This window comes from Orycteropus afer, unplaced genomic scaffold (genome assembly GCF_000298275.1).
Source record: "Orycteropus afer afer isolate SDZICR_OR568_19922 unplaced genomic scaffold, OryAfe1.0 scaffold00153, whole genome shotgun sequence".
NCBI classification, from domain to species: Eukaryota; Metazoa; Chordata; class Mammalia; order Tubulidentata; family Orycteropodidae; genus Orycteropus; species Orycteropus afer.
Window position 1 is genome coordinate 7,021,941 of NW_006921740.1, and position 10,705 is coordinate 7,032,645.

Genomic DNA, 10,705 nt, shown 5'->3' on the forward strand with positions numbered 1-10,705 from the left:
TTGCTGGGTTAGTGGACAGGATTTCAGGTGTGTTTGGGAATTTCCTGAAATTGAATGTAAACTTTTGCATTTAGATATTTTTGTATTTCTTCCCTAGATTCTCAAAGGATTTTCAAAGGGTTTTGTGATGACACTGCTCTATAGTGCCTGAAACTATTTGCTCTATGTTATAAGAGTCCTAATGGTGCAGTGGTTAAAATGCTTGGCTGCCAACTGAAAGGTTGATGGTTCAAACCCACCAGCCATTTGGCAGGAGACAGGTGGCAGTCTGCTTCTGTAAAGATTTACTGCCTTGGAAACCCTATCAAAACAAAGAAACAAACAAACAAACAAAAACTCCAGCCATTAAGTTGATTCTGACTCATAGTGACCCCTATTGGGTTTCTGAGGTGGTAAATATAGAAGTAGATTGCTCTGCCTTCCTTCTGTGGAGTGGCTGGTGGGTTTGAATTACCAGCCTCCTGGTTAGCAATCAAATGCATTAGGCACTGTACCACCAGAGCTTCTTTGGAAGCCCTATTAAAAAAAAAAAAAAAAAAAAAAAAACCGAACTCACTGCTGTGGAGTTGATTCGACTCACAGTGACCCCTCCTTGGGTTTCTGAGGCAGTATCTCTACAAAAGAAGATTGCCCAGTCTTCCTTCTGAGGAATGGCTGGTAGGTTTGACCCGCCAGCCTTCTGGTTAACAGTGAAATGCCTTAGGCACTACGCCACCAGAGCTTTACAGGGAAATTCTATTCTGTCTTGTAGTGTCACTATGAGTCAAAATCAACTTGACAGCAGTGGGTTTAGGTGTGTTATACCTAAATCACAACAAGATTTTCTGTGCTCAAATGAGGTTTAAACATAGCATTACGTATAGGACTAGTTCTAAAACTTTAGAGCATCAGAATCACTTGGAGAGCTTGTTAAAATGCAGATCACTGGGTCCTATGCTCAGAATTTCTGATTCAGTAGATCTGGGATGGGAACTAAGAATCAGCATTTATAATAAGCTCTCAAGGAATGCTGATGTCCATGCTCTTCGTCTGGGAGCACACTATGAGGCACACTGAAATAAAATAGCTCTGTAGATATTTAGCCCTAGCGTTGCAAACATTTAAGCACTCAGTTGCTGACCAAAAGGTTGGTGGTTCACATCTACCCAGTGGCTCCACAGGAGAAAGACCTGGAGATCTGCTTCTGCAAAGACTACAGCCAAGAAAACTCAATGGGGCAGTTCTGTTCTGTCCTATGTGATCACTGTGACTCACAATTGACTTGATAGCACCTAACAGCAACGAGATTATGGGAGAAGCTTTGATTTTCAGGAAGCAGACAATTTGTTGAATAGATAGCAGTACTGTATTTTTCCATAAATAATGCACATGGTATACATTTTTTGCAAACTGCACACATTAGTTTCCTATGCACACTATGTGTGTTAGTTTCCTTGTGCATTAGTGTCCTATGCACACTATGTGTGTTATATGTGTGTGCATGGTTTTTGATGTGGGCATGTTATTTGTGGAAAAATACAGTAATGGTATCTATCTTGAACCTATTGTAAAATAAAATGTTTCTTTGCATTTTGGGCAGCGTGTGTGAGTTCAGAGCTAAAGTCGACTGTTTTCTTTTCTTGAGCAGCATGACATAGCTCAACAGCTCTTAACATCTCTTTTGGGGCCCATGATGGTATAATATTCCATCTGACAATCTGCCTGCCATTTCCTTGCTAATCTGGAGGAGTAGGGGAGTAAGAGCTTTGTTGTCTCAAGCCCAGCAACTGGCAATGGCTGCCATTTGGGCTGAATGGGTCCCATAATTTAGAAGTCACAGAGTTCTCTGTAAAACTTCCCAAGAATTAAAAAATACGTTTTTCTTTTCAAAAGAAGGAAAGAGCCTGATGGAAATAAATTTGTTTTGAAGATGGCTATATCAAGGGTGAATAGAGAGTAAGGAATTAAAATAGAAGTACCATTTGTAGTTTGGCTTCTGGTTTTCTTGCTGTGGAACATGGCCCAAAGCTACCTGCACTATTCCTTGGATGAGTGATGCGTGCACACAGATGTGACTATCTTGAACAGCAACAAGTAACATCAGAAATAGAAGTGCTAAGTAACAGCATCAGGTAGCATAGAGCCTAAGGCATTTGACTGCTAACCAGAGGACTAGCGGTTCAAACCAACCAGCCACTCCTTGGAAGGAAGGTTGGGCAATCTATTTCCATAGTGATACCACCTTGGAAACCCAAGGAGGGGTCGCTATGAGTCGGGTCCGACTTGACGGCACATAACAACAACAAGAAGAAGTAACAGCATCCAGGACGAGAAACACTTGGGCAAATCTGCCACTACAGAGCAGGAGGCCATGTTTTAAACACTGCAAAAGGTGTGCTCTATGATAGAGTTAAATGTGGCTAATTTCATTTGTTCCTAGAAATGACCAGTTTTTAAAATCTCACTTCATTGCTATTTTAATTTTCTCTGTCCTGCCCTCATCTTCATTTTCTGTTTGCCCTTAATCCTTTAAGACTTTCTTCTTATCTTTACTTGGCTGTTCAGAATATTTAATGTTTGGAGAAACTCTTTTTCAATCAGGCCTGGAACCTGTCAAGGAACAGTAAATAAGCACAGATTATATTAAAAGACTATTGAAGTCTCATCGGAGAGAGCTATATTAATTTTTGAGATGACAGGGGGCTCTCACAGCCCTGGAACTCAGAGAAGACTGAAATGTCTTAATCTTTGAAATGAGGAAGAGGAGGGAGGAGGGCGGTTTTCAGTTTTACGTTAGCAAAACTTGTCTGTCCGAGGGCATGCAGAGTCTTAGAAATATAAACCTAAAGAAGCCAACAGACATCTCTTGTCTGCAGGCAATCTTGTCTATTTGCCTTTTCAGATTTCTTCAGTGTCCCCAGTGTTCATCCCCTTTAAAGTCAATTGAGATTTGCTCATGATCACTTGCAAACTATTTTTAAACAAGTCAGAGCTACGGCATTAAACGTGGTGAATAGCTGTAAATCCTGAGGAGATAGTGTGTGGGTAAAACTGCAGATATTTACGCAGTAGTTTTGGTTCCACACATCCCCATTTCTCAAGGCATTTGAATGTTTTTGGTTTACAAAATATTTCCACTTGTTTTTTTAATGTTAGAAGTGTGTACATTTTTATAACTCCTACTAAGGTATCTTATGTTCATTACTGTCTCTATAAAAGCTAGTGATTTGGTGGCAGTGGTGCACTTTACGAGCTGTCGTGGGAGAGGCTACATATTATATTAAGATGAGGAGGGAGAAGATGACAAACAAATCATAAAGTTGTCCATTTTCCTAGACAATTTTACATCTGTTTTCCTCGTTTTTTAAAGTTTTAAATGATATATATGTTTGGCAAAGAAATGTTTGTGTTGCTTTCTCATGGTTGGTGCAAATAAGTACCGTGTTCTTATCAAAACACGTTTAACAGTTTCTTTGTTTTTAACCAAACCCAGTAAAGAGGAGACTAGGATACTTTCTCCTGGCTAATTAATAACCTCTAAGAGGTATAGCCTCAGAAACCCAAGGAGGGCTCACTATGAGACAGATTCAATTCAATGGAGTGAGTTTTTTTTTGTTTGTTTGTTTGTTTTGTTTCTGAGATATTTTAGAGTGTGTTTTGGTTGTCTAGTGCTAGATACCACAGACATACCACAAATGTATGGATTTAACAAACAGGGATTTATTCTCTTATAGTTTGGGAACTCTGGTGGTATAGTGCCTAAGGCATTTGATTGCTAACCAGAAGGCTGTTGGTTCAAACCCACCAGCCACTACTCGGAAGGAAGGTTGGACAATCTACTTCTGTATTGATACTGCCTTGGAAACCCAAGGAGGGGTCACTATAAGTTGGATCCTACTTGACAGCAGTGAGTTTGGTTTTTTTGGGGAGGGTTTAGTTTAGGAGACTAGAAGTCCGATTTCAAAGTGCCAGCTCTAGGGGCTGGGAAAAAGCCCCTCAACCTTGGACTTCAGTTTGCCTCTTGTTCCTGACCCACTGAAGCTAGAGGCTTATCTTAACTAAGGAGCTACTGACTGCTGAGGCTGTCAAACCCAACGTCACAAGTAAAATGGCACAGTCCTAAAATTATCAAGCAACACAGCAGGCCACTAGTTCAAGTCCAGAAATAGTCTTGGGATTTGAAGACAACATGACAGGTTGCTGAATGAAGACTCAGCTACATGCAGGGTCTAAGTGTGCCCAAAAGCTCAGAGACCTTTCCTCAAAGCTGCTTCTTATATCCTGGAAGTAGACCACATCCCTAAGACAGCTACTCAGCTGTTCCAGTAGATTCCACCATGTAATTGATAGCCAATCTCATCATGGAGAAAAACTACATATAGTTGCCCAACCACTCAAACTAGGCCTAGTTGACACATAACCTTAACTACCAACAAGTATCTTTCTCTTTCAAAAAGGGTTAATACTGAGAGTTGTAGAAAGAGGTCTGCAGGTCTAGACATTATTTGGACTCTAAGCTATAAGACAATGAGGCACAGACAAGACATTATTTGGACTCTATAAGACAATGAGGCACAAACATTTGTACCTATCAAATTGTCTGTGTGTATTTGGGTTAAGAGAAAAACGTTTGTCTGCTAATTGAAAGGTTCAAGCTTTGAGTCCACCCAGAGGTGCTTTGGAACAAAAGTCTGGTGATCCACTTATGAAAAATCAGTTGTTGGGAATCCTATGGAGCACAGTTCTACTCTGATACACGTAAAACCAAAACTGACCCAAACCACTGCCCTTGAGCTCATTCCTACTCACAGAAAGCGTGGCTGTGAATCACAGTCAATTCAGTTGCAATTGTTCCTGGTATCTGGGTTACTGTTGGGGTATAGTCTTCATTGTACATTAACATGTTGGTGTTTTAGTTTATAAATTTATCTATGGAAGTTTGGTTGAAAAAATTCAATCCCACCTTGACCTGACCGCTCTTAGGACCGTTGAAAAAACTGGATGCAAAAATCTAAAAATTTAGATTAGATTGTGTAAGTATTCTAAACTTTTGTGCATAAACAATCACCATAATCAAAATTAAGACAAATAATAAACTTGGATAAAATGCTTATAAGAAATATAATGGTTAATGACCTTATTGTACAAACAGGTCTTCTAAACCTATAAGAAAAATTCTCAACTCCCAATAGAAAAAAGAACAATGGACAGAAATAGGTAATTCATAAAAAAAGAAAATAAGTTACAAAAAAAGAGTTAAATTTAATTAGTAATCAAAGAAATATAAACTAAAATGAAACGTTATTCCTCTTTATTAAATTGGCAATGATTAAAGACATTTGACTGCTAAGCAAAAGTCTGACAGTTCAAACCCACCAGCCACTCCTCTGAAGGAACATGGCCAATCTACTTCTGTAGAGATACCGTCTTGGAAACCCAAGGAGGGGTCCCTATGAGTTGAATGGACTCAACGGCAGTGAGTTCCCCCCACCCCCAACTTTGAGTCGATTCCAACTGATAGTCCCACAGGACAGAGTGGAACTGCTCCATAGGGCTTCCAAAACTATAAATTTTTATGAAAGTAGACGACCTCATATTTCTTCCACGGAGCAACTCGTGGGTTCAAACTGCCGACTTTTTGGTTAATAGCCCAACGTTTTAACCACTATGCCACCAGAGTGCCTTAAAGATTAAAAGAGGTAATATTCAATTCTTAATCATTCATTCAAAACAAATGACTTCTCTAGTACCTTCAGGATGAGCTTGAAATAGTAATAGAGAAACTCCTCTGGAAATTATTCATTTTAGAACAAGTGCAAAATGTAGCAAGTTACCATTCTCTACCTGAGCAATGTGGCAGTGGGGAATGAGATGAGCCTTTGGGCTCACGCACTCCATCACTGATTCCCAGCACTCCTATTTACTGTTTGACTTTAAAGAGGCTGCTGGTTTCCTAAATCTTCCACAATTTTGATTTCTCTTCTTTAAAATGGGGATAAAGCCTAATTTGCAGAATTATTGTGAAGATGAAATGATATTAGTCATGCTTGTAGAAAATAAAACCCAAAAAAATCCCCAAACCCACTGCTATCAAGTCTATTCCAACTCATAGTAATTCTCATTGGATCTCCAAGGCTGTAAATCTTTACAGAAGCAGACTGCCCCATCTTTCTTTGGCAGAGCAGCTGGTGGGTGTGAACCACTGACCTTCTGGGTAGCAGCCAAATACCTTACTCGCTATGTCACCAGAGCTCCTTTTCTAGAAAATTGTAGATGCTTAACAAGTGGCAGCTGTCATATTGCTTTTCAGAGTGCTTGGGTGGTACAAACAGTTAACACGCTCGTGCTATCTGAAGGTTGGTGGTTAGAGTTGAACCAGAGGTGCCTCAGAAGAAAGGCAAGGGAAAATCAGCCATTGAAAACCCTGTGGAGCATAGTTCTACTCTGACACACGAGTGTGTGTGTGGGGGGAGGTGGTGGGGTGGGTGGGTGTGTGTGTGACAATGAGTTGGAGTTGACTCTATAACTGGTTTGTTTTGTTTTTTTGTTGATGCTATTATATTGTTTTAGACTATTTTCTGTAGTTTCCAGCACAAAATTACAAGATTTGTATTTTGTAGTATAAAAAGTTCAGACACCAATAGTAGGCAGCAGCTGGCTCATCAGTAAGCCCTGGGCTGCTCTGTGCTGTGGGACATTTGAGACAGTGTGACTCTGGAGGTCATTGGCTTCTTTTTAATGGGGGATATCTGTTTAATAAGTGACTTGGAACGTATTTTCTTTTTACCAAAAATCCAGCATGGATTGAAACTGTGAAACTACTTTTGCTGCATGTTGTTGTTGTTGTTGTTGTTATGTGCCGTCGAGTCGGCCCTGACTCATAGCGACCCCTCCTTGGGTTTCCGAGGCAGTATCACTACGGAAGTAGGATTGCCCAACCTTCCTTCCGAGGAGTGGCTGGTGGGTTTGAACCGCCAGCCTTCTGGCTGCATAGAACATAAAATTCTGCAAAACAGAGTGAGACAGAGTAGGCAGGAGACAGAAAGAGACACCATGCAAAAAGAGAAAATCTATTTCCTAGAACATCTATGCCCCTAGAAAAATTCTTATTCAATTTTTATGCTGAGCAAATAATCTGAGAAGCTGGACTATATGGAGAAGAATGCAGGATCAGAATTGGAGGCAGACTCATTAACCACCTACAACAAGAAGAGGACACAACTGTACTTGCTGAAAATGAAGAAAACTTGAAGCACTACTGATGAAGATCAGAGACTACAGCCTTCAGTATGGATTACATGTCAACATAAAGAAAACAAAAATCCACACAACTGGACCAATAAGCAACATTATGATAAATGAAGAAAATATTGAAGTTTTCAAGGATTTTATTTTACTTGGTTCCATAGTCAATGCCTGAGGTAGTTAAGGTTGTGTGTCAGTTTAGGTGGGCCATGGGTTTAAGTGGCTGGGCAGCTGGATATAGTTATTCCCTGTAATGAGGTTGGTAATTAGTTCCATGGTGGAATCCGCATTTGAACAGCTGAGTAGCTGCCTTTGTGCTGTGCCCTGCTTCCAGTATATAAGGAAGAGCTTTGAGAAAGCTATCAAGCTTTTGGCACTTCTGAATCCAGCATTTGGCTGAGTCTTCATCCAGTGACCTGCTGTGTTGCTTGCCCATCTTGGGATTGTTCTTGGGCTTTAACTAATGGCCTGCTGTGTTATCTGCTTATCTTGGGACTGTGCCATTTTACTTGTCAATCTTGGATTCTCAGCCTCAGCAGCCAGTAGTTGTGTGAGTCAGAAAAAGCCTTCAGGTCAAATGGGCCTGGAGCAGGAGATAGAGCTGAAGCCCAAGGTCAAGGGGCCTTCACCCAGCCCCTAGAGCCAGCACTTTTAACTTGGACTTCTAGCCTCCTAAACTGTAAGAGAATAAATCCTGTTTGTTAAAGCCATCCACTTGTGTTATTTCTGTTATAGGAGCACTAGAGAACCAAGATAGAATTTGGTACCAAGAGAGTAGGGGTACTGCTCTAAGAGATACCTCAAGTGTGGAAGCAGGAGTAGATGCTTCCTTGGGCCCAAGATCCCTGAGCTGAGACCCCAGCAGAGAGGCTGGCTGAATGCCTTTGGGCCTGAGGCTTCCTGGCAGAGTGGGTTGCCTTTGGGCACTAATTGGTAGAAGAGACTGATATGAGATGGAGCCGCAGGCTTGCCAACCCAATGGAGTGAGAAAGCTAAGTGCCTTTGGACAGGAAGCTTCATGGTGGAGTGGGTTGCTTTTGGGTACTAACTGGCAGAAGCTAAGAGACCAAAGAAATGGGAAGCAGAGCTACCTCAGTCTCAAAGTGTGGGGTCATGGCCTCTGGGGGTGGAACCACCACAGCTTCCTGGGTTTCAAAGAGTCAGATCTTCACCAACTTGGTTCTGGGGTGGGGCCTGCTGTACATGACAACCAGTTGGATGGGACCGTATCCACTACTCAGAAGTTAGGGGATGGGGCTGCCATGCCCAAGGGGCAGAAGAACAAGGCCTGTCAGGCCAAGGGGGTAGGTCATTACTCAATTGGAGTAGGAGAATTGGGTCACCCAATGAAGAAAAAAGATCTGTACAGGTGCCAAGTTGATAAGGGATGGAAATGTGGTAGCTAAGGTTGTGTGTCAGTTTGGCTGGGCCATGGTTTTGAGTGGCTAGGCAGCTGGATGTAGTTATTTATACCCCATGATAAGCTTGGTAATCCACTCCATGGTGGAATCTGCTGTGAGTAGCTAAGTAGCTGCCTTCAGGGTATGACCTGCTTCCAGTATATAAGGAGAAGCTTTGGGAAAGTTTTCTAGATTTTTGGCACATCTGGATCCTGCATTTGGCTGAGTCATCAGTGGCCTAGTTTCTGACACGTACATTTAGCCAATTCTTCATCCAGTGGCCTGCTGTGTTGCCTGCTGATCTTGGGATTGTTCCTAGACTTGAACCAGTGGCCTGATTTTTTTTTTTTTTTTTTTTTTTTGCTAACCTTGGGACTATACTGTTTTACTTGTTGATCTTGGGTTGGTCAGCCTCAGCAGCCAGCAGCTACATGAACCAGAAAGAGCCTCTAGCTCTAAGGGGCCTGGAACAGGAGGCAGAGCAGAATGCCAAGGTTGAGGGGCTTTCACCTAGTCCCTAGAGCTGGCACTTTGAACTCAGATTTCTAGTCTCCTAAACTGTAAGAGAACAAGTCCCTGTTTCATAAAGCCACTCACTTGTGCTGTATCTGTTATAACAGCACTTGTTATATGCCATCAAGTTGGACCTGACTCATAGTGACCCCACCTTGGGTTTCTGAGGCGGTATCTCCACGGAAGTAGATTGCCCAACCTTTCTTCCAAGGAGTAGCTGGTGGGTTTGAACCTCCAGCCTTCTGGTTAGCAGTCAAGTGCCTTAGGCACTATGCTACCCGAGCTCCTATAACCAAAACAATGCCCATAGAAGCAGTTGTCAAGAAATCAAATGATGGCGCATATACTAAACCAAAATGATACAGATAAGATTAGCAGGTCTCCTGTGCAAGGATGACATGCAAATTAGTGAAGTGTTCCATATTTTTATTCACTGAAGACAGATATTCCACGGACATAACCAAACACCTTCCAAAATTGGTTTTCTGGGTTTGAAAGCCAAGGATAATAATCTTATGGGACAACATAGTTATCTTTAAGTGAGTTCCAACTCATAAATGATCTGCATCCCAGTGAAGTGAGTAGCATTTGGGGTCTTATAAGCTTGTGAGTGACCACCTAAGACACAATTATGGATCTTTACTCACCAAAAGCAAAACCAAAAGTAAGAAGGTAACCAAAAGCTCCGAAGAAACAAGTCCACATGAGGAGCAATCTCATCAACCCTGAAGAACTAGATAGTAAACTATTACCACCACTGATGGTTCTGAGCAGGGTGCAGGGCAGTGAATTGCTTAATATAGCCCATCTAGCCATCATCCTCCATTTTATGATGTATTGTAAATCCTAATCTCTATGCCTGTTTTAGGAGCTCTGATAGTGTAGTGCCTAAGTCACTTGCGTGCTAACCAGAAGGCTGGCTGTTCAAACCCACCAGCCACTCCTCAGAAAGAAGGTTGGGCAATCTACTTCTGTAGTGATACTGCCTAGGAAACCCAAGGAGTGGTCACTATGAGTCGGTACATAGCAACAACAACATGCCTATTTTGGGTGGGGTGCATTTTCACCAAAAACTCAATAAAATATTATTTTAAAAACAAAATCATATGACATATTTAATTGAGCAAATCTGCTGCAAAAGAACTCTTTAGAGTGTTAAAGAGCCAAGATGTCACTTTGAAGACAAAGGGGCACCTGACCCTAGTCATGGTGTTTTCAATCACCTCAGATGCATGAGAAAGTTGGACATTGAAAAAGGAAGACAGAAAGAAGTGACACATTTGAATTATGGTGTTGGTGAAGAATATTGACTATGCCACGAACTGTGAGAAGAACAGACAACCTGTGTTGGAAGAAGTACATCCAGAACGCTACTTAAAAGAAAGGATGATGAAACTTTGTCTCACATATGTTGGTCATTGTGTTGGATTGGGTTCTCTAGAGAAACACAAAAACCAGCAAAGTATATATATATATATATTTATAGAGAGAGAAAGAGAGAGAGAGAGAAATTTATCTTAGATAAATGGCTCACAAGCGTGTAGAAGCCGACAAGTTCAAGCTGAAAA

The 10,705-nt window shown here is 41.4% G+C and overlaps 1 non-coding gene across 1 annotated transcript; it reads left to right on the top strand.

Annotated features, from left to right (window-relative positions):
• Positions 1-9,454: 9,454 nt before the first annotated feature.
• LOC122150499 lies at positions 9,455-9,565 on the top strand. The gene has a single exon (XR_006163700.1). It is a non-coding gene; the product is annotated as a U6 spliceosomal RNA (small nuclear RNA).
• Positions 9,566-10,705: the final 1,140 nt, after the last annotated feature.